Raw genomic sequence first — 25,525 nt, 5'->3', positions numbered from 1 at the left:
AGGTTATACTCTGCCATCTGCGATTCCCATGCGTCATCGGTGTTAGCAAGATCACCCAAAAGGTTTTGACGCAGTAGCCATTCAGCCATTTCATGCCAGTGAAAAGGTACAGGCCACAAAGGGATTTCCCCTCACCCCTGACAGGGATGGCTTGTGGACACAGTGGGCATCTCTTCCCTGTCTGGTAGGTCAAGCACAAAAAGGTATTATGCTGAGGGGTGTCAGTTTGAAATCCATCTATTCCCAAGGCCCCATTTCTCATAGTCACCAAGTCACAAGTATGGAAAACATCTTTGTCCTTAATCAGTGTCTGTTTCCATGCTGATTCTTTTGCAGTCAATTCTGTGTATCCATCGAGGGTGCCCTTTTACCTTCACAGCCGTGGGGGTGGTCAGCACCGGGAATGGTCCTTTCCATTTTGGTCCCAGCTTCTTTCGTTCCCAGTCTTTTATCAGGATGAAGTCCCCTGTCTCGGCAGCGGAGTAGTCTCCTTTAGGCAGATTGTCGCTTGCTCTGTAAGCCTGGCGTATCTGCAAATGCGAACTTTGGAGAGATTTGATTAGCTCCTGTCGGTACGCCCCCATCTCCTCTCCCAGGGGTTCATATCTAGTCTCTCGGGGAGGAGGCTCAGACTATCCCAGGGCCCATGGGGTCCTCATGGGCTTCCCGTAAACCACCTCAGCAGGAGACAGGCTGGTTTTGCTTGATGGGGTAACCCTCATGTGGAACAGGGCCAAGGGTAGGACCTTCAACCAACTCAGGCCTGTTTCCTGTTTTAGCTTCGCCAGCTTGCTTTTTAGGGCATCATTTGCTGGTTCCACCCCTCCAGCTGCCTTTGAGTGTTGAGTGCAGTGGAATTGTTGTTTTCTTGCTAGTTTCCTGCAGATCCCCTGGTTAATTTTAGCCACGAAGTGTGGCCCATTGTCTGAGCTTATTGTCTCTGGGAGTCCATCGCAGGGAATTATTTCCCTCAACAATATGTTTACCACTGTTGCAGCTGTGTTGTCCCTTGTCGGGATTGCCTCAATCCATCTGCTGAAGCCATTTACTATTACCAAACAGTACTTATAACATTGTATCCTGGATAATTCTATGAAATCTAGTTGTAGACAATTGAAAGGCCGACCAGGCAGGGGAGTAGTCCCAGAACTGCAAGGCATTCCTTTCCCAGCATTTGTCTTTTTGTGGATCAAGCATGCTTTGGCTCATTTCTCAGCCATTGTTTTGGGAATCAGGATGCCACCTGGTTTAGCAAAGTGCTGACCATTCCCTCCTTGCCTAGGTATGTACAGTTATGTACATAATCCACCAAGATTGATAAAAGCAAAGAAGGAACACAGACCTGTCCCTCAGTTTGGTACGAACATCAAGGGTGCACCCCATCTGTGACCCACAGTCTGTGTTCCTCTGTAGGGGCACTGCCCTGTAAGTGACATATCTCACCCAGATCTGGCATACCTGTCCTCATACTTATTGTAACAAGGTGTTGCGGAACCAGGAAAGTAGGGTGTAAGGCTGCCTGCTTGATGTCAGCGGCACCAGTGTGAGCTGAACATTTGATCACCGCTAGGCTGGACAGTATCTGTGAGGCCTGCGAAAGATTATGCACAAAAACAGCATTACTAATGGGTTGCCCCAGGGAGGTTAAAAATACCCTATGCTCCCAAAATATGCCATAGTTGTAGGCAATGCCAAAAGCAAAGTGAGAGTACATATTGGCCGAACTCACTTCTGCCAGGATGTAAGCCTGCAACAGTGGTAAATATATTGTTGAGGGCAAACAATTCAGCCTTCTGTGCTGACAGTGGAGTCTCGAGGCCTGCACGATCAACCACTTCAGAATCCGGAGCAATCGCGTATCCAGAGCATCGCTGACCTGTGGGTAAAATAAAGGAGTTGCATTCACATAAAAAGTGAAGTCCACATGTTCAAGTGGCAGGTCTGTGATATCCCAGTCCCAATGAAATTCTTCAGTACTGGCTGAAGTTGCATTGTGATCGTGGGGGAGTTGGACAAACTCAGTTTTTTTTTTATGACCTTTAGGGCATGACTTGGTGTCGTTCTGGACATACCAATAATACATAAGGGCTCGACTCATCTATGTCCCAGTGTTCTCAGATCAATCCATGTTATATGTGTGTACCATGTCTGTGACACTCGAGGTGTCCTCTTTGAATCTGTTGTTTAAATCATTATAAGTGTGGCCTGGTCCCTTTCCGTCACCCTCACCCATTTGTTCCTGCCACTTAGTAACTTCTCCTGGTGACAAGATCATACAACAGAGGGCAAACAGATCCCAGGGTGTTGCTTTGTCCATTTGAATGGTGCGCCGGACATATTGGGTGAATTGGGCAGGTTTATCTTTCACGATCCGGAATCTGATTCATTATCACGACCACCTCTTGGGGTTTCCAGGGGACGTACACCTTGGTGGCTCATCTTCCTCATCTCCCTTGGGGTTCTGTAGCTGTCTTATGGGGACCATAGATTTGGGAGAGGGTGACATGGAGATGGTGAACTCCAGTGCAAATGTAACAGGGTGCCATTGGTTTCCTAGAGCACATCTTAACCCGATCAGCTATACAGGTTTTCTTGGGACTTGGGTGCAGCTGCAGGGACGGAGTCATAGGTGGGTCAACGGGAGGCACCGGTGCACTAGGGTAGCATCCCCATTCCCCCTCTACTCCGATATCATTTCTTCCCTCCTCAAACAGGGTTGGTATGCCAGACCTGAGCTCGAGATCCCGAGAAGTGCTTAGGTTCTCTCGACAGCTTTGTTGCTTTAGCCCATCTTGTTTATCTTATTAAGTTTTAGCTTCTTAATGCTGTTTTTCCTGTTCCTTTTTTTAACATGTCATTAATACGTCCAATTTCAACATCTAAGAGAAGTATTGCCTCCATACTATCAACTATCCAGAAATAGTAGTGGAAAGAGTCCCATCAATTTGATTTGTCCTGCTCCTAGGCAAACTTATCGAGTCAAACTGAAAGTGGCTACTGCAAAAAAGGTTCTTCAACCTCTTGTTTTATTGTCAGTGCTTTGCATGAGGAACACAAAGTCTCACTTTCCCTTAATGTTTTCTCACTTGCTACACTACCTACATGTTTCCTTATATTGCCATAACTTCTGTCACCAATTGAACATTAATCAATGCAGCCATGCTTTAAAGTAACCATGAGGCAATTTCACAGATCACTGTCATTGTGAAAAGGTATAAAGCCTTGCCAATTAATTAATTACCAGTGATCTATATGGACTTCAGTAAGGCAATCGACAAGGTTCCCCATGGGAGACTGATTAGCAAGATTAGATCTCATAGAATACAGGGAGAACTAGCCATTTGGATATAGAACTGGCTTAAAGGTAGAAGACAGAGGGTGGTGGTGGAGGGTTGTTTTTCAGACTGGAGGCCTGAGACCAATGGAGTGCCACAAAGATCGGTGCTGGGTCCATTACTTTTTGTCATTTACATAAATGATTTGGATGTGAGCAGAGGTAAGTTAGTAAGTTTACAGATGACACCAAAATTGGAGGTGTAGTGGACAGCGAAGAAAGTTACCTCAGATTACAACAGGATCTGGACCAGATGGGCCAATGGGCTGAGAAGTGGCAGATGAAGTTTAATTCAGATAAATGTAAGGTGCTGCATTTTGGGAAAGCAAATCTTAGCAGGACTTATACACTTAATGGTAAGGTCCTAGGGAGTGTTGCTGAACAAAGAGACCTTGGAGTGCAGGTTCATAACTCCTTGAAAGTGGAGACGCAGGTAGATAGGATAATGAAGAAGATGTTTGGTATGCTTTCCTTTATTGGTCAGAGTATTGAGTACAGGAGTTGAGAGGTCATGTTGCAGCTGTACAGGACATTGGTTAGGCCACTGTTGGAATATTGCGTGCAGTTCTGGTCTCCTTACTATCGGAAGGGGGTTATGAAACTTGAACGGGTTCAGAAAAGATTTACAAGGATGTTGCCAGGATTGGAGGATTTGAGCTATAGGGAGAGGTTGAACAGGCTGGGGCTGTTTCCTCTGGAGCATCAGAGGTTGAGGAGTGACCTTATAGAGGTTTACAAAATCATGAGGGGCATTGATAGGATAAATAGACAAGGTCTTTTCCCTGGGGTGGGGGAGTCCAGAACTAGAGGGCATAGGTTTAGGATGAGAGGAGAAAGATATAAAAGAGACCTAAGGGGCAACATTTTCACGCAGGAGGGTGGTACATGTGTGGAATGAGCTGACAGAGGAAGTGGTGGAGGCTGATAAAATTGCAACATTTAAAAAGCATTTGGATGGGTATATGAATAGGAAGGGTTTGGAGGGATATGGGTCGGGTGCTGGCAGGAGGGAGTAGATTGGGTTGGGATATCTGGTCGACATGGACAGGTGGGACCGAAGAGTCTGTTCATCTTTATGACTCCATGACTCTAGTGATAATACAGTTCAGGATAGTACAAATTGTTTTAAAATATTGAGTAACAAGCATATTTAATGAGAGTTGGAAACAAGTGACTAGGCATCGCACTGTGAAGTAATAAGAACAAACAAACAGATTTCAAAGTCACAGAAATGATTCAAATTGGCTTAGAGCTGTATATATGAAATTGTAGCAGGATTGTTCAATTAATGCACATCCCACTTCGCTGACCAAATCACAAGTTCTTTTACCTATTGAGTAGGAGTTTTGTTAAGAGTTTTCAATATAAACTGGAAATTCATTTCATCAAAATCCAATGCTATAATGTAGAATGTGCACAATTTCCAACTCTGAACTCCATTATAATTACCTGGTTCTCGTCTTTCAATTTAAATCCCCACTTTGTTTTTGTTCCAAGCTATTCTGATCAATCATTGCTCATTTATAATGTCCTTGGCTGCGAAATGACTGCGACAGCATTAATAAAAGTCTGGTCAAGATGCTTCATATGCACAAATAATGACTAACCCAAAGATGCAGATAATTACAGCAGTATCTTAACCTTTGTTACATGATTTTTGTTTGCAAGATAATGTTGAACTTCCTCAGTTTTCAGTGAGGAAGGGAAATTGACATAGAGTAAAGCTACAACTGGCACTCCGTGCTGACAAAAAAGATGCAGCAGTCTTAAAATTAAGTGGAGGTAAATGAGTCTGAAACAAGGATTCAATTCAATTTCTGAAAACTATGTTGTTGGTTTGTTATATCCAGATCCACCTTTATACTCTGTTTTACAAATTTTTAATTCAACTGTATAAAGTTCACTGTAATTTCTCCACTTAATGAACAAATGTTAAAGTCTGAGGTGACTTTCCTCAATGTTAGGTTTAGATTTTTTGTTAAGGAATGAGCAGATAAGCTTCACAAATCTCCAACACTTTCTGTCCAGACACTTGGACCCTGGTGAGTACTGACACGAGTAACTTGTAGCCCAGTCTTGAGAATTGTCGCAGCCTCCTCCTGTATGGCCAGGAGGGGCCGAAGCAGTGACCTGGTCCACCCGAGGGTCAGATTGCTCAGCACTGACGGGTAACTTTGGGGGTACTGAGGGGTACAGGACGACGGGGTGGTGGGAGGGCCTCCTGAAAGAGCCCTCAGGATGGTTTCTGCGATCTCTTTAATTTTAGGAAACTGATGGTCCCCAGCTACCTTCACAAATGCATTCAGGCATTGGATCACATGAATCCTACCCCACAAAGGGTCTCCGTACCCACCCTCTATGTTTCCTCTCCCCCCACCTTACTCTTACAACGGGGCACTTCTGTGTCCTCCATGAGACAGACTGACACTTGGCCACCCTTTTCAGTAAGATAAGACTTACTTGTCCCCAGGGGCAGCCTTTCTCTGGCATTTTAGAGTTCAGCCCAGTGTTCTGTAAGCAAACAATCAAGAAACAAAGAACAAACCACAACACAAAACCCACACAGACAGGACTAAACACTGGCGACCTGGTCAATTGTTTTAATGCGATCGCAAATAAAAGTGCTAAGTCATAGTTTTGGAATCAATTTACCATTCAAATGAAAGCTTTCACCACACATACCATCACAATCACTCAAAAATTCAAACTGGGTATCATTTAATTTGTATATAACAATTTACGAAAATGACCAATCTCTCAGAGGGGCCTCCAAATCCTATAAGCATTTCCCTGTTCAGGTATTTTCTCACAGATTGTCTCCCTTCCCAACTACATAGAGACACTGTCCCATTTTACCTTCTGACTCATTGCTCTATTGTAAACAATTTTCTCCGGACATATCAACACTGCAGGGTGAGACATTTACCGGGCCTTCAATACTGCAGGGTGAGACATTTACCGAGCCTGCCCTTTTGCCTTATTATATACTAAATTCCCCTGGCCATTTCTGAAAGAGGCAGCTCCCTAAACCAAAACCGTCAGGTAGTGCTGAACACTTCCATGACCGGGGTCCCCAGTCCTGACCTATTTCCTACAGTAACAATACATAGGAGCTAATGTCAGCCCACAGCAATTCAGAGCAATCTGACATAACATTCCAACCTTACAAGCTGGGTCTGGGCGGCTCATTCGACCTCTTCAAGGTACCAGTTTCACTAGGCGAGGGACAGATTGTCTGGCTGAATACAAGGAGCAGTCTAGGGTAAAATGCCACGGGGCACCCTTACTACTTTGTTCTGTTCAATTCAGACTTTTGTGTCACTTACTCAGCCCAGTGTGAAGTTCTCTATGTTGAGGTCCATGTCACGGCACCAAATGTTGATGTATATTTGTTCCACAAATCTGGACGACACAAGTTTCAGTACAATGGTAGCTGTCTTATTATTGGACAGTCGGTGAGAGATTCTCAATGACCCCAAAAGTAGTCGTGCGTCTTCTTGTGGTGACACTTCTCCACGAATCTCAGCTTTAATTCAAATGAGAGTTTTAATCTCTAATTCATGAAATCAGTTCTCTGAGAGTCAGCACCCCTCCCCCACCCTTGCTGAGTTGTCCTGTCTCATTCTGTCAGAGGACAGGTATGCAATTGATATTGCAGGGAGTCCTTTTAGCAGTGGTATGTTTAACCCTTGAGTCCCCAGTATGCCATTAAAAACAAGTGAAAAAAGGAACTGATCCCTTTGTGGCTTTCTAACTTCCTTAGTAGTGCTAGCAATTGTAATATTTTCAACAGGGTATGTTGTAGCTGAGAGCAAATTGGGGACCTACCAGAGAGAATGTCTAATTCATGAAACACATGGAACCAATATGCAATCATCGATTTGATATGTGACTTTCAATGCTATTATCACTAAAGTACTGCACAATGGAAAGTATTTAAAGGTGACATATATATTAACTCTCAATTTCTTAAACTGAAGGGGCTTGGCTGAAGGAATAGCAAGAGTTGGTTGGCCATCTCGCAAATGCCCCAGAGGGTGATCTTTACTCAGAAGATTCAAGGTCATTCGTTCCAGGTGCAACATCCACCAGGGAGATGTAGGTACCTTAATGGGACACAAATCAGAATGTTTGTCAGAGGGTAAAGAGACAAGTTTATGTGAACAGGTAATATAGCTGGCAGAGGCTGATAACAATTCCTATTGAAGGCAGAAGATAGCAGGAGCCATACTCAGCTGAATTTCTGAGCCAGTGGTATGATGGTGGTGGAGCAAGGGGAAACATAAAGACATCTAGCAAAGTTTCCTAACACAGTGCATGTCTTAGGAAGAAGAGAGAATGTGCCTACCTATGCCATGAGTGTTGCCAACATGAAGCAAAATGAGCACCAACACCCTATTTGAAAGATTGACTATTCTCATGAGGTCTGATATATTCTAAGTCAGCAATTTGTAGGCGGCACGGTGGCACAGTGGTTAGCACTGCTGCCTCACAACGCCAGAGACCCGGGTTCAATTCCTGCCTCAGGCGACTGACTGTGTGGAGTTTGCACGTTCTCCCCGTGTCTGCATGGGTTTCCTCCGGGTTCTCCGGTTTCCTCCCACAGTCCAAAGATGTGCAGGTCAGGTGAATTGGCCATGCTAAATTGCCCGTAGTGTTAGGTAAGGGGTAAATGTATGCGTGGGTTGCGCTTCGGCGGGGCGGTGTGGACTTGTTGGACCGAAGGGCCTGTTTCCACACTGTAAGCAATCTAATCTAATCTAATTGACTGCAGGAGCAGCAAGTTGGTCTTCACTTTATAGCTGTAATGCTCAGTAGCTGTAATGACCTATATATTAATTATTAATGATTCCATTACAGTGGGGGCACACACATGCATGGAGGTGATGTCCAGAATGGACACAGATTGCTGACCAGAATCCATACCTACACATTGAGGTGAGGCAGTCTTTAATTGAACCCTGCTGACAGAGTAAGCCAGCAGACGATGACCATAGACTTCTGCTTTGACAGGACACAGGAGAAGAGGCCACTTCTATGCCACATCACGAAAAAGGCAGCATCAGGTGTCAAAGAACATGCAAATTATATTAAAGTCACCAAGGGCCACATAGCGATGCTTGTTGCATTGATTGTAAAATTTGCACATGTAGCACTTGAACAAAGGCTTGGTGACTGCTGACCTCATAAATATACAATGTGCACTGTATGTTTGTTTCAAAGGTCTGATCATGATGTCCTGAAGTGCAGTCTTATTCCTGGGTAACTATTAAACTGAACATCAGACTTACTACTGAATCATTGCCCAACCCAAGTACGCCATCCCCATACCACACATACTCTGGCTATGACAACCAACCCCTGACCAGACTTACCACCCAGTATTATTCCACCACCTCATCATGACAGCATCTGGCTGCTGACCTAAATTTCCAATGCTGTCCTGAATTCCTGTCCCCTACATTCCCCAGAAATGTCACCAAACTTTCCCAGACTCAACATCATGCCCCACCTGACACCTCACCAACCACATTTCCGGTTTCAACACCCCCCGACCCAACATGTCAACTCTACCCTCTCCCCCAATCCACTGACCTGGTCCAGTGGAGCCGACACCATTCCATTGGACCCAATATCCTTCATCTTGATATCACCCCCACTGCTGGACACCAGACCATCCCTCCACTGGGGTAGGATCTAATTCAAGCAATCCATCACTTACCTGGCACACTGATTTCCTGATGGATGCTAACTACATGATACCTTGGCCATCTTGCACACTAACCACTAAACTGCCATATTACTACACATTTATCTTACAGATGTACCATTCCACAGGAGCTGGACATTTAAACCAGAGAGTATAGCACATTGACTGCTACAAAGGGAGGTGTGCTTTCCCTGCTGATTCTCCTTCTTGCTGGCTTTGTGGAGTTAGTGAATGGTTCAGTACAGCAGACTCCCATCCTAAAATTTACAGTGCAGAAGGCATCTAAAGTTAAGTGCTTTCCCTTTATATTATGGGTGAGAGCTTCGGGATGTGAATGGGAAGGTGGTGAATGAGCAGCTCAGCCAATTTCACATGCCCACCAGCAAAAACACACCTGGTGGGGCATATAATATCCAGGTAAATAAGTATCCATTTGAGTAAGCAAATAATTTGATAGAACAAAATATTTTTATTTGCCAACTAAACACACACACACCCACACTCTCCAGTAATGCAATCAACAGATGACCTTATAGCTTCAGGAAATTAAATTCATTCAGCACTCTCCTGACTTATGGTGACCGATTTATCCAATTTCCATTTTTCCAGCCGAGCTGTGTTTATATCAGGATCTTTGTAATAAAGGTAGCTGGAGCCACCATGTAGTCTATTATTCTAAGGTCAGCTGAGTCATCTTAAGGTTGAGCAAAGGTCTGTTAGTAGGACTTCCTCTTATAACATCAATAAACATTCTAGAAAATCATTTCCTATGGTGATGTTTAATGGAAACAAAGGGCAAAAGGTTGAAGAGCTGTGTGAATGAAACTCCCACACAGACAGTAGTTTAGCTAACCTTCTATTGACTGTAGGACCTTTGATACTTTTATGCTTAAAGGCCAACTTTAAAAGATGTAATTCATAATGATAGCTTTTTGATATTTTAGACTTCAGACGAAGCAATCGTTACCTTCATTTTACCAAAAGATGCAAATTTTACACATTAAAATAGAAGCATGCTTTCAATGTATGAAAACAATAAAGCTGGAAGGATTTTCTGCTGGTGCAGCTTATGCAACAGCTGATGGTATCATTTAATCGTATCTCCACTGAAGGTAAGATCTTCATTATCCCCTGCATTCGGAGACAAACTTCAGAAGACATTTTTCAGGCTTCAAAATACATTGCAGATGCCAGTTTGGAATTCAGTAGTCACCTGTGGCACCCAACATCACTGGTGCAAATAATTCCAAATACTCAATTCAATGCATTTAAACATAAATTGCACTTCAGTGTGACGTTGATATGCAGGTAGCGGAGGTGACAGCATCTCATAAGTTTGGCACAGCCCCTCAAGCCTGCTCCACCATTTAATAAGATCGTGGCTAATCAGACTGAAAACTCAAATTCACAGTTCTACTTACCCCTGATAACCTTTCACCACGTTGCTTAACGAAAATCTAAATATTTATTTCTTAAAAATATTCAAAGACTTGTCTCTACCACCTTTACAGGGAAAGGGTTCTGAAGACTCGCAAACATGGGAGAGGGGAAAAGTAATGCCTTGTATCTATTTTAAATGGATAAATTCTTACTTTTAAACAGTGACTCCAAGTTCTAAATTCTCCCATAAGCGGAAACATCCTCTCCACATTTAATTTGCCAAGACCACTTAGGATTTATATGTTCCAATCAAATCACATCTTCCTCTTTTTGTGTCTGCTGGAGTTTAACTTAGCCTGTCCAATATTTCCTCATAAAACTACCTCCTCCTGCCCTCTCACCTGGTATTCAGTTATTAAACTAGTAAAGTTTCTCTGAACTGCATCTGACACATTCACATAGTTCCTTAACTAATGTGACCAATATACAGTACTCCAGATGCAGTCTCAATCAGTGCTGTGTTATTGGAGCATAACCTCAATATTTTTATATTCAATTCCCTTGTCAATAAATTATAAACATTCGATGAGCTTTCCTAATTTGCTGTGCCTGTACATTAGCTTTTTGTGATTCATGCATGAGAACACCCAGATTACTTTGCAATTCAGAGCTCTGCAATTTCTGATCATTTAGATAACATACCTCTCTTTTATTCTTCCTGCCAATTTCACATTTTCTCACCTTATATTGCATTTGTAATATTTGTATCCAATCTATATCTTTCTGTCACTTTCTTAAATCTTTTTTACAACCTACTTATCTTTTGTTGTCAGCAAAATTGGCAACCATGCCTTTCATCCCTTTTCCTAAACCATTTAGATTAGATTCCCTACAGTGTGGAAACAGGCCCTTCAGCCTAACCAGTCCACCCAGACCCATTTCCCTCTGACTAATGCACCTGACACTATGGGCAATTTAGCATGGCCAATCCATCTGACCTGCACATCTTTGGACTGTGGGAGGAAACTGGAGCACCCGGAGGCAACCCACACAGACATGGGGAGAATGTGCAAACTCCACACAGTCAGTCACCCAAGGCTGGAATCGAACCTGGGACCTTGGTGCTGTGAGGCAGCAGTGCTAACCACTGAGCCACCGTGCTGCCCCAATTAAAGTTGTAAATTGTTAATGTATCTGCACAAATCCCTGCAGCAAACCACTCATTACATTTTGCCAAACTGAAGGAGGCCAATTTATGCCTACACTCTGCCTTCTGTTAGCCAGCCAATCTTTTGTCAATATCAACAGACTCCCGCATACCTATTTTCTACAAAAACCTCTTGACGTGCACCTTATCCATTACCTTCTCAAAATCGAAATGCTTATCAGTTCCTCTTTATCTATAGCATGTTACTTCCTCAAAGAACTTATAAAATCATGCTGACTCTGCCTGATTTGCTTATTAATGCCCTAACATTTTCAAAATAATATTCCATCAAATTTTTTAATCTGACACTTGTGTTTGTAGATTGCATGTTTTTTCTCTTTGACTAATACAATATTTTATATTTCTAGTTCTGCTCAATGGGTTCCCACAAGGGTTACTAAACCTACAGGATTGACCATTGCATCAGCAATTAAAATATAATCTTTGCAATTTAATGAGCAATTTGGGGGAAAAAGATTACAAGTTGTAAATGTGTCATTTTCTCATCAAACATTTTTGATTTTTAGATTTGAAAATTGAGGGGGAGGAGAAAAGGCTGCATATTTGGAAGGAAGACATTATGCTTCTCAGAAATGTATCCACCAGAGTTGGCTGCCTGATACCCTACTGAGCAAAAATTAGATAATTGGTTGTTATAGCAGTTGAACCTCTGCAGGCTACATTTCCTTGATTTTATTAAACAGGGCATATTTATTTATTTTACTAGCTGTACAGGACTTTACACTGGATTCAATATGTAAGTGAAAGTTGGCTTGTTTTATCTGTCTGTGAGGATCCTTCAATCAAGTTATTTGAAGAGACAAGTTGTTACTTGCCCTACTCACTTACATCATTAATCCACTATAAAGGGTTGTGCAGAGGAAATGAACCAAAGAAGGCCATGGAAAAAGCCCACAGAAGGTCGGTGGTAAGTTTCATGCATAATGAATGTTGAACATGATTCCTTATTGCTGGCTGCAAAATAATAATATAACAACAATGTTAAATCATTATCATGATACTGCTTCAAAGACAATCACAGAGATTTTTATTTGCCTGAATTTAAATTTGTTCTTCGAGTAGAATCATTAGATTACTCCATCATTTCTGTTTGTGAACCTTGTTGTGTATAAATTGGATGCAACCCAAGGAGATGTCATCTAAAGAAATGCCTCAAGGCTCATTGCTGCTCAAGGCATCCTGTAAGGCCACCTGTGTTACCTCCCACTGAAACGAAGCAACCTTTCACCAGCCATTAAAGATTCAAGACAACTCAGTCAAATACAATGAAAATCTGCTTTGCAAAGAAATGAAGGGTCTGGAAGATTGGACTGGTTAATTTTGGTTCCAATTTCAAACAGTTGTGTCTTTTTTTTTAAACTTATGTGGTAGCTGATCAGGATTAGCTTTTCTCAGTACTATGAGGGTCACTCTGTGAAGAGCATTAGGCTAGACAAAAATGACTGGCACTAAGAGCAGAGACATTAGTCTCAAATCCTGTAAGAAGTGCTGGCTGTGTTGTTGGATAACATGGACATTGATGATTTTTTTGTGGTACCTTTAATTTCAGCCTGTGACTAAAAGTACACTATTATTGTCCTTAACAGGGATTGTAAAATGGAAAAATATTGAAAACAAAATTGGAAAAGGCGTTTCTTCCAGGAGAAAGATTGGTGTCTTATAAACCCACGGACAGCCCAGTGAGAAATGGATGAACAGATGACCTACTTTCTTCTTCAAATCCTTCGTCTTCATCCTGAAATATAGTTACCAAAGCTTTGGGCCACTTACAGCCAGTTGGAGGAGGACACAACCAATCATCATAAAATTAAAACAGGCACTCTATATTGAAACCCCAGCTGTACAGTCACCTTGTGAGATCAAGACAGTGCAACAGTATTAGAGTTGGCCACATGTGGTGGGCTTTGTAGAAGGATGCCATCAGCCAGGTGTTGAGGGAATAGCTCTTTTCCCTAGAGCATTCATATTCTGGTTTGCCATATGATTAGCAGTTTGCTGATGCAGATCGAACTTATCATAACAGCTGTCCGCACTACATATCATATGTGTATCAGCATGACATTCTGGCATTGGTAGCCTACCAACAGCATGGCAAGCCAGTAGTATAATTGGCAGTTTCAGTACGTTGCTCCATTGAGATGTACAGTGTCCAGAAGGCCATGTGCCTTCTGCTAATTTCTCCTCACACCAAAGCACAGACTGCTATCCTGACAAGGAAATGCTTTTGCACCTCCTGTTTCTTTTTATTTAGAGAGAAAAATAATTAACAATCCTCTCCATTGCCTAGGACCTGCAAGATGCGACGATAGATGATGTATTATAAATGTTCATAATTTCAGCTATTGCAGCCTGGAAAAAGCCAGTGGCATTGAGATTCAGGGCTGTAATGACTTTAACGATGCTAACTGCGCCATCCTGACTCTGAAATGTATCAATTATCTTATTTTCATCTTTGTAATACAGTAACTCACCTCCAGCAAACTACTCACAGGGCATTAAAGTAACGTACATAACAGATGGGCAATTGTGCTATGTATACCAAGTTCAATTTGAAATCAAAAATCACTGTAGAGCTATAGCACGCAAATGGTACTTTTGTAGTGCTCACTCAGAAACTGATCAACAGGTCATTGTCAACTCCGTTTCCAAAGCAGGTGAGAAACTGGACATTTCATCTTACACACGGAAAACAGTTCTTCCAAGCACTTCCAGAGCAAAATTCCTTTCCCTGGTGATTAAAATCAGCAGCAAGATCCTGAAAAATGTGAACCTATTTACATATCTGGGGAGCCTCCTTTTGATGAGGGGAGATGTAGATGGCAAAGTTTATCACCATCTCAAAGCCTTCAGAGGACTGAGGACAAAAGCAATTATGGAGCAGGATCTCAAACTCAAGACCAAGTTCATGATCTATCTGGCAGCAGCAAACCTCAATGCTTCTCGGTGTTTCATAGACTTCAATGTCCTTTAGCAGGAAACTCAAAGCACTGAGAAAGTTGCTACTCGTGATACCTTTGCAAATCTTCCAAATCTGCTGGTATACCAATTATCAATGAGTGGTTAAACATTCAGCACACTTTTCTCCTGTAGTAGATATTGTTGTGATCATTTTAATTTTGGTGTTTTTGCATTTATTCTGGTAAGCAGAAGATAGCAGCTTTGGCAACGTCTCTCTTTTTTTACCTGAGAGTGCTAGTGTGTGCTTACATATTGAATCCTATGGTAAAAATGCTAAGTTAGGTACCACAGTTGAACAAAGAACCAAGCTGGCACTCTGGTCAGCAGCTCTCTGTGCTCTCACACCAACACACATTTCTTTCTAATGTTCTGCCCCATATCTCAGCTAATGCTATTTTCTGATGCTCATTATCTAAGTGCTGTGCATCATGTGTTGACATGTTAGCGCTTGTGACAGTCAGTATGTATGACAGAGGGGAGTGTTAGATGTTGACTTGCTCAAGGTCAATGGAATTGCTCAGATTCTTTCAGTGCAATATTGTTAAAAAGACAAATGGTCTTCCCATCATGTTATTTTCACTCTGCTCTACTTCAAAAACCATACTTCTCCCTAATGCTTCTATGTAATATTTTAGATTTGCCATTTCTGATTGGTTGAAAATATATTGATAAAACAGTATCAAACTAATATTAAGACAGTTTGTGTAAATCAAAAAATAAAAGTGAAACACTACACAACCAGAGAATAGCAAGTCAAAACTGAGCCATCAGCATAATGCAAGGGAAAAGAGATGCTATTAACTTACTCTCCACCTTTAAAGAAAAATCAGCTACTGTCTTTGGTTTTATAGTAAATGACCAATATTACAAAGTTGGTTTGGTTAGATTCCCTACAGAATGGAAACAGGCCCTTCGGTCCAACAAGCCCACACCGACCCCTTAGGTGCATTATTCAGGGATAAACCTAACACTATGGGCAATTCAGCATGACCAATTCACCTGGCCCACACATCTTTGGACTGTGAGAGGAAACTGGAGCACCCAGAGGAAACCCACGCAGACACATGGAGAACATGCAAACTGCACGCAGACAGTCGCCTGAGGTGAGAATCAAACCCAGGTCCCTTGTACTGTGAGGCAGCAGTGCTAACCACTGAGCCACCATGCTACCCATCAGTACTCCTGCATATGTCTGGACTTGTCTGTAAAATTCTTATTTGTGTCTTTGAATATTTCCATTGACTTGTTCATTCAAGAAATAGGATTCTCAGAAAAGCCAATGTTCTTCTCCCAGTTATTATTCTGTCATCTGAAGAGATTTAACAGCTCAGATTCCCAGCAAGCTGCTGACAATTCCCAGCAAAGTGAGCATTTGTATGCTGAAAAATTTACTCAGCATGTATCAGTATTCTTTCAGCTAATTTCACATAATGATTCAAAGCACATCTTTCTTCCTGAGGTTACAAAAATAATTCTAGATTTGATTAAATCAGTGACATCCAAGCAAGTTAAATCACGAAGTATAGAGCAAAGGGTTGGCAGGAAGATAATTTTAAAGTACTTATTTTTACTTGGGCAAGATGAGCAAAAGAGGCTAGCTGCGCAAGATGGAGGGGTGCTGGCTGCAGAATACTTTGATGAAGGAAGAGATAAGAAAGATTAGAAATAGGTGGATACAAAAAGACTAACAAAAAGACATACAGACAATATTTGAATAATGGAAGAAGAGAGGGCCAATGTTTGTAAAATGTGATATAATAAGCTAGTCAAAGGGAGAAGCATGGTCAGAGACACAAAAGGAACACGGAGATCAAAATCTTCACACTTTGTACTACATTGTAAAACCTGTTTTGTCTCATCTATACAGAAAATTTGAAAGCAATGGTGCAAATGAAACAGCTATTCATATACAGACCTATATTGTAGCACTTTTTAGATCACTGCTTATTTAGCAGAAACAATAATTTACATCATTAACATTTGGAATTCTAAATCCATACTTCTTCAAAATTATTTTACTGGAGATGTGACACATGTAGTGCACATGCATTCCACTCCAAGCATACCATAATATTCCAAAAGCTCATGATGGAGCAACACTTACAGCCTCTATTCAAAATAACTAACGTACTGCAAACCAGAGAAGCTCTTTCTGGAACTGGAGGCCACAGAAGTTTCTCCAGCCTGTCAAAGTCTCAAACGTATCTTGCATATCATAATGTACTTCCTTTGCTGGGAGTGAGAAAATAACATGTTGAAATCATGCAAACAAAATGAACTCTTCTGTCACAGGTCTCACATGATACTGATATGTCAGGGAATTTTTTTCTTTATATAAACTGCTCCAAGATCGGCAGAAACTATGCAACGTGAGCTGACAAAGCAATTTTGAGTAAAAATAAAAGTACTTGTTTATTAAGATTTCCATCTACAGAAGTAAAATTCCCTGATCACCAGATACTGAGGGAAAACATAGCAAGCAAGGAGAAAAGTTGCATTCGAGCTTTCGGTCAACCCTATGAATAGCCGAAGTGATTTTCCTTCCACTTATAGAATTAATCAGAAAACCTCTTCTGATCATGAGTAATCCCACCATATACGCATCATGGCTCCACCACTGTTTCTTGAGATTTCTAGCATTTGCAATTCTTGCTACCTCCTATTCCCTACAACCTTTCTGTTCCATCTCTCAAAGTTAACTGGCTTCAACTTATCTGTTCCTTGAAACTGCAGTAATCCTATTAGCAGTGGGATTGCCTTTTGGGATTGAGAACGAAGAACCTAGGACCAGCATTTTCAAGTGAGTGGGTTATAATCTCACTTAGTTACTAATCCATCAAAGTCTGGCTCAGCATGTTAAATTTCTATGGAGCTACATTGCTGAGTCACAATTTATTCCTTCCTTTAGTGAGAAATGGTTGTCATTGCATTAAAGCAATTACATAAAAGTTCAGCACTGAATGAGTTAATATTAATCTGTAAGCAATATGCATCAATGAGGTGAGGACCATATTTTAGAAAGCTGCTTAATGATGTTCATTAACTGAGTTGTTGAGTTTAGACTTACTGCAGGGATCAATAGGCATTAGAAAGGGCCATAATGAGTATCTGAAGGACAAAGTAGCATTTCTGAAAAGTCAGACATGGGGTGCTTAAAGATTTATGATTCAAGGAGAATTAACTTGTTAACATTCAAGCCAATAAAAACAGACGTTGCACAAGATAAACCCATGATTCCTGGGTATAATTCTTAAAAGCTTTTCTTTACCTTCATGTGAAAAACATTCGCAATTAATAACATAAATTACAAAGGGACAATGATTTTCATGTGTAACCCCTTGAGAGGCATGTTTAACTTTCTGAGATAATGAAGGTAAGTTAACCATTAATCAGCCACTGAGTGAGACTCAGGAGATTTGTCATCATTGTGGGTGCATTAATTTGAGATGAAGGATCTGTACTAATGCATGCTGGCTGAGTGAATTCTATCATGTCTAAATTAATCAAAATATGCTGCTGTGAAGTCAGCATTAACATCTTCCTCATAATGTGGGAACTGTATGCTTTGTGAGTTTGTTGACCAGAAAAACAATTGGGAAAAAAGAAAGCACATAATTGAATTAACTAGAATTAGCACAAGCATTTTTATTACCTCCCCTGATGATTTAATAGATGTATACAGTGATCAGTTGAGTCATACAAGCTAGTTGACAACAAATATAACTTCTGGTCCTTCCTGAATAAAGTAGCAATAAAAGGTACTACAATTGGCTACTGATCACCTTGGTCAAAGGAGTCAGAATTTGACAAGGAGATTGAGGAAAACCTTGACTTTCAGTGAAAGTTCAGCCAATCTCATTTAACAGCTTCCAAGACAGATCAGCACAACTCCTAAAGTAACAAAATAAGTGTCTGCCAATCTCTTACCCACGTAATAGTGGGATAAATGGTTATACAAGTCCAAGAGCCAGTGGAGAAATAAGATCTGAAAGAAAAAAATGTATTTTTGTGACAATAACAAATTGAGGCAAGAAAATAGATATAATTATTTGGTCCAAAATTGGACAACCGGAAAAGCGACCTTTACTGTGTTTCATGTGAACGTTACAATAAATACTTTGTCACTAGCATGTAAGTATACGTAAATGTTGCAAATGCACCTACTTAGAATGACAGAGGCTATTCAGTCTATTAGCTTTTGCTTGATATTTCAAAGAACAACCAATCAGTTCACTATGCTGATATCTATCTTCATAATCCTTTTCCTTTTTTATCACATCCCTTTTAGAAAGTTATTACTGAATCAATTGCTACCGTTCTTTTAAATCAATGCACTTTAGAGTAATAACAATTCATTATTTTTCTTCCTGGCTATGACTTCTGGTTCTTTTGGCAATCATCTCAAATCCATTTACCTGGTCACCATGCTAACGTTTTCCAACAGCAACAAAATTATTGACTGACTGAAAGCTCTAACCACTCTGTTGAGTAAATCTCTTAGTCTCACTTTATTCTCCACTTTAGTCTAAAATTGATAACCAATTGTCACCAATTTCCTGGTCAGAAGAAACATTTTTTCTTAATTAACAGTGTCAAAATCCTTCCTAATAGTATAAACTTAAAGTAAATCACCTTTTAGAGTTTTTTTCAGCCCAATGCAATTAGTCCTGGTATCTTTCATCTGTCCTCATAACTGTGATTTCTCACTCATAATTTGAATATTTTGCATAAACTTGAAAACTTTAATACCATTCTAATGTGAAGTCAGAGTATGGAAACAGAACCTGAAGCCAGACTCATCCATGCTATTCAGTTTTCCTAAACTGTACTCATTCCCATGATTTTATAAATCTCAATAAAATTACCCCTCAGCCTCCTATATTCTGGTCTATGTACCTGAACCATGGAATAAACAAAACTAAATGCTCCAATTTACCCTAGGTCTCATCATTGTATTATGACAACATTAGTGCTATTCCTTTACATATTGTAAATGTATTATAAATTTTTTTTTAAAACAAACTCCTTTTAGAAATATACTCAATGGAGCTTTAAACATGGATTACAACATTTCTTCATAGACTGGACTGTCAATAGCAAGATGGAGGGGCTAGACTTTTTTTTTATTAAGAATGAATTTCAAATTCCTCCTGAATTCCATGAGCATTTTCACAATGGTAAACAGAACCTCGCTGACAATACCTTCCCTAGAGGTATGATTAGCTCTTTCCTATTTCAGCAAACCTGGAAGAGTAGAAGCTGTTGAAATGAATAGATGAGGCAGTTAAAAAATATTTATCTTGTCTAAAAGACAATGAACAGAAGCATGTTTTTTCTAACTCAATACCTAAGAATGAAACTATTGTGATTGGATTCAAGGGCCAACTTGATCTCATTGATTATGCAATCCCAGATTGAGGTTATTAACCTGGGCTAATCATGGATCTCATACTTGATGAGATCCATCTGGTCCTCATTCCAATCACTTACAGAAACATATTTCAACAGTTTGAGAGTGAAGCCATGTTGCATTTTATTTTGTACAAAGTATTGCTGTGAAAAGCTATTGCGTGTAATGAATTCCAGTAAGCCTATGAAGAAAGTTTTAAGTGTGGTTTTCATTTGGGCTAACTATGAGCAGCATCTGAAAGCTGGATTTTTTTTTCTTTAGAGCCATAGCTAAAGAAGAAAGTGCTCAGAAGTCATCTCTTTTCTGGTGAAAAGAAGTCCAGGCAACTTTTAAACATTGCGCCAACAGAACCCATAAATAAACTAATCTTTCACTTGTCTTTGAAGTTGTTGTATCTATTGAATCCATCTACAAAGGCAAACTTTAAAAAATAATGATAGAAACCATCATTGCTGTTGATTGCAATTCTTCAACTTCAACCTTTCACTATAACCAACTCTTCACCTATAAGTCAGGGACAGGTAACAGTATCTGGAAGCCTGGAACTAAAATTCATTGTTATAATAATATTCTATCCTTACCTGCATCTTTGAATATACTTAGTTACTAAAAATATTACTTTTTTATGTAACTAGCAGTAGTGATTTGTAATAAAGTAACCTTTATTTTCTTCAAGATGAAAGCTTTGCTTCAGGTTATTTGAATCTCTCTCAAATTAAAAGGGGACTATCCATATAAACACGTATAAATTCTGAGCTCTCAGCCTACTTTGAGGAAACACTTTGTCTGAGGTCATGATATTATGAAATCCCAAATTCTATCTATCACTTTCTGTGCTTATAATCTGCCAGTTCTCATGATTCCATGGAATTACATATGTGCATCTTTAGTCTCATCATTGCTCAGCTGCTTTTCTGTGTGGATACACTGATTTTTGTTCATTTCCTGTCTGAATTGTTTCCCTACTGAAGGACAGAGAGCAGCCATTGAGAGAAAAGCAAGTGGAAGATTGAAATAGAACATGGAACTAGAACACAGAACCAAACAAAAAAGCAGAGAGACCTAGAAGAGAAAATAAGATCACAAAGATAAAAGAATGAGTATGTATGCTTTTACTAAATAAAATAGGTTCCTTTTTATTTAATAAAACATAATATCCATTTATATTTTTATGAAAAAACTTCTCCCCTTAAATCTTTTCCTTGTGTTCCGTTTTTAAAAATATCAAATCTAATCCCTTCCATTACACTCCCATGTTTATTGCTTTCTCTTGCTTAATATGATGAAAGATGATCAGGGATATACAGGAAAGTAGCATTGAGTTCCAATTCAGATCAACCATGATCTTGTTGAATGGAGCCTGTCTGAGGGGCAAGTGGTCTACACTTGTTCCTTTGATCATATAAAGGAGCAATACTATAGAGTAAGCATGTCATAAATTAATACCATATCTTTATGTATGCTAGTTTTCATTATCCATAAAAATATTGCTTTTGTTACTTTTTTTTGTTTTCAAACATGTGTTAATAAATAATTGCTTAGCATAGAGTGTCACATAAGTGACTCTGACATGCAGTTTAGATTTCTGGCACACCACATTGAAAAACTACTCTGCTGTTATTTCATTCGTCCCATACATTGAACTTTTGTTGTACCTTCAGTACTTTTGCTGACTATCATTTTACAGATGTTACATTCTGACTGAAATATTATTATCATAGTTAGTTCAATGAATTAGAATTTTAATCATTATTAATGTGGATTAATCATTGCCCCTTCAAAGCCTCCAGCCAACAATGACCCTTTCAGTTTCAAATCTGTCATTCCAAGATGGCAGAGGAGTAAGATGCTTCATCCGGAACTTGTCCGCTCCATCCTTTACTTTTCCTATTTCTTCCATTTTGTTTCTTATCTCTTTCCTCCTCCTCACAATGTTCTGAACTCTGGCCTCAGCAAAACCTCTGACTCTTGGCCTCAGCACAGACTGGTGTGGTATTCTCTTGATCTGGTGCGGCAATCTCCAAGCCTGGTTTAATGTTCTCTCAATGGCCTGTGGTGGATTTGTTGTCCAGCTTTGCCTCAGCATGGGCTTCTGTCCTTGAGTGCCTTGTGTGGTCTGAAGTATTGGGCTGGAATGAACTTTATAATACAGTATTTTCTAACTTATTCCTACAATCTGTAATGCTGGACCTTCTATTTCTTTATTTTTCTAATATTTTTTCCTAAAACTTGTACTAATAAATCTGCACCTTGTACCTTGTACCTAAGATGGTCCTGTAAATGGCGACCTGCAAATATTTTTCACTGTACTCATTTGAGTATATGTGACAATAAAGCTAATTCAATTAAAATTGAATTGAATTCAATTGAATTTATTGTCACATGTACCGAGGCACAGTGAAAAGCTTTGTCTTGTGAGCAATACAAGCAGATCACCTAGTTAGATAGCATAGATAAGCAAATAATAGGTAACCACGGCAGAAACAAAAATACAGGTACAGGCGAAATTTAAGAGTTTGTGAGTCCATTCAGTATTCTAACAACAGTAGGGTAGAAACTGTTTTGAAACTGGCTGGTGTGTGTTCAGGCTTCTGTACTTTGTCCCCGATGGTAGAGGTTGTAGAAAAACATTGCCAGGGTGGGGTGGATCTTTAAGAATGCTGGCGGCCTTTTCTTGACAGCGGGCCTGGTAGATGGAGTCTCTAGATGAGAGGTTGGCCTTTGTGATTGTCTGAGCCAAGTTCACCACTATCTGTAACCATCACCGATCTTGAATGGTACAGTTGTCATACCGGGTAGTGACACATCCAGAAAGAATGCACTCGATGGCACACCTATAAAGGTTGGCAAGGGTACTCACCATCATGCTAAATTTCCTCAGCTCCCTGAGGAAAAAGAGATGTTGTATTCAGCCCAGGCTGGGACCTGTCCCAGTTTCCAATTATAGTTAACATCTAGAAAACAGCAAATGATGATGGGGAACACTGCTCCTGGCAGACACTGTCAGCACTGGGCTCTGTCTGTTCACCAGGCACTCCTCAAAAAGCCTCCAGGACCCCTTTCACTTCAGCTTACCCCACCAAGCCATTTTCACCCACTACAATAAATGTGGAGATGGAACCACATTGAATTATGCAGATAAATTTCCTCCTTGTCCCCTAGCCCCAATGTTACACCTTAAAGATACCCAGCATACTCCTCTACACTCTCTCTCTGGAAGATACAATGGTGGTCACTTCCAATAACTCCTTGCCCATTACCTACCATGCGCTCTGATGTTGTTTCCCCTAACTCCCTTCTGCCTTGAGTCTCCCCTGTCACTAGCTTCATTCTTAACACACATCTGTCACCCCAGCCCCAAAGTTGACTTGCCCATTTCTTTTGGCAGACCAGGCCCAGGGCTCGTCTTTTCAGCTGCCTGGTTGAAAATATATGGTTTCCTTGACTGCTTGTGATGGTGCTACATGACAGGCCAGGGAGTGAGCAAAGGTTTTGTGACAGATTTTCTGCCTATAATCAGCCTGAGTGGATGGACTGGCCATGGACAAGCTCCTGAACTACGTGCATGACTAACAGCACCAGGACCCCTTGACTGACTGTGACCCCTCCCGTTACTGGACTAGCCTCCATCCACTTTCCAAAAGGCCACTTAGTCAAGTAAATGTGCAGTATGTCTGCACATGTTATAGGTGTTAGGTTGTTAACTCTGTATGTAGCAGAGCAACAGCTCCCCACTCCATCCTGAACAGATCCCTACTGACAAGCATCTTGTTTGTGTGACTTCACAAAAGAGCACATTGATAATGATAGCTTTTAGGTTTGTGTGCTAACAGGCATGGCATGGAAAGGCATGGATATTGCAACAATGCAAGTAATTGCGAAGTGAGTGAGTGCAAGAGAGCAAGCAGACAGCCCTGAGATGCAGCCTGGTTCAATCTGTGAGTTGGGTGCCCATCCCTGTGTACAACATGTCTTTGCTGCAGCCTTTCAATGCTCGGTGCTAATGTTCCCTTCAGTACAAGTCTGTGCTTCCTGCAAATGTATTTGAGAGGTGAGTCGAGAGTGTGGTGCTGGAAAACACAGCAGGTCAGACAACATCCAAGGAGCAGGACAGTCGATGTTTTAGGCAATAGCCCTTCATCAGGAACCGGGGTTTTTGCCCGAAACATCGATTCTTCTTCTCCTCGGATGCTGCCTAACATGCTGTGCTTTTCCAGCACCACACTATTGACTCTAATCTCCAGCATCTGCAGTCCTCAGTTTTGCATTGTATGAGAGAGGTGTATGATGATTGTGAGAAGCTGGTAACTCTTGAACGGCAGTATCAGGGAACAAGGGGTGCAGGCAGCTGGTGGCCATGGATCATGCCCTGAGATGCCATTCCATGGTAAACAAGATGGAGGCTCTTTGAAACCAACAATGCAATAAAGTCACCAAGTACTTGCTCTAACAACTGTCAGGAATTCTCAACATTTAGTTTGTTCATTGCATTTGATGAGATATGAAGCTCTATGTTCATGAGTACAGTTAATAAGGCATCTAGCAAGCAATAATCCCCCTTTAATAGGCAACTCATAGATGCCTAGTAACTAACTTGCTTTGATTCCTAGCAGATTTATAGATACAGCAAGTTGCTTGTGGCGTGGAGGTAGGCCTTGCTGGGCTTCTTGAACAATTTTGCTGCAATTCTCACTATAACTCATACAGATCAGACTCCTACAAGATTTCAGCTTCAGTGTTTCAATGTATTGAAAGTTGAGGTGGTTAGATTTCCGATTACCAATTGTGTTAAGCTATAGGGATAGTGTGGGTTAAAGGTATTGATGTTCAGTCATCCATGATAATATCAAATTGGCATATTCCGCTCAACAGGCTGAATAGTTTACTCCTGTTGCCACGTCTCTCTGTTCCTGTGTTGCTAAATCCTGGAATTGAGATGGGATCATGTGGCTCCTCATCAACTCCAATGCGATGCAACCAATATCAAATTGTAAAAGCAAGAGAGTAAATTTACTTCCCAGAGCTGAGCATTCTGAATTTACTAAAAAGTGAAACACTATGGATGCTGGAAATCTGAAGTAAAAACGGGAAGTGCTGGAAAATCCCAGCAAGCCTGGGAGCTTCTGAAAAGGGAGGAGCAATGGGAACTTGGAACACTAATGCTGTTTAATTCTCCGTGGATGCTGAGTTTCTCCATGACTTCCTTTCTTTTTTCCTGTACACATTATGATTTGAATCCCAGGATATTTTATATTATAATACTTCGATCCTTGCACAACACAACATTGTGATGCTGGCCATAAACAGCATCATTAAGCATTGAATAGCAACTGGGTACCAGAGTGAGTCTTGGAAGATGATCATAAATCAAAAATAAAGAGCCTTTCACTGGGTTTGAAAGCAGGTCCCTATTCAATGTTAACCTGTCTTTTTTAGATGCTGACTGATCTGTTGTGTATTTATAACATTTCCTGTTTTTATTTCCCAATTGCAGCATTTGCAGTT

General features: G+C 40.6%; 2 long non-coding RNA genes across 2 annotated transcripts; one reads left to right on the top strand and one right to left on the bottom strand.

Moving 5' to 3' along the window:
- Positions 1 to 373: 373 nt before the first annotated feature.
- LOC122551490 lies at positions 374 to 19,083 on the bottom strand. Its single transcript, XR_006312113.1, has 3 exons — positions 19,026 to 19,083; positions 1,730 to 1,876; positions 374 to 1,591 (listed from the first exon to the last, which is right to left on the bottom strand). It is a non-coding gene; the product is annotated as an uncharacterized LOC122551490 (long non-coding RNA).
- Positions 19,084 to 20,113: 1,030 nt separating this feature from the next.
- Positions 20,114 to 20,399, top strand: LOC122551494. The gene is made up of 2 exons (XR_006312114.1): positions 20,114 to 20,195; positions 20,282 to 20,399. It is a non-coding gene; the product is annotated as an uncharacterized LOC122551494 (long non-coding RNA).
- Positions 20,400 to 25,525: the final 5,126 nt, after the last annotated feature.

Source organism: Chiloscyllium plagiosum, chromosome 1, assembly GCF_004010195.1.
Source record: "Chiloscyllium plagiosum isolate BGI_BamShark_2017 chromosome 1, ASM401019v2, whole genome shotgun sequence".
Classification (NCBI taxonomy): Eukaryota; Metazoa; Chordata; class Chondrichthyes; order Orectolobiformes; family Hemiscylliidae; genus Chiloscyllium; species Chiloscyllium plagiosum.
Note: the sequence above shows the minus strand (reverse complement) of the source record. Positions and strands in the feature narration are given on the sequence as shown.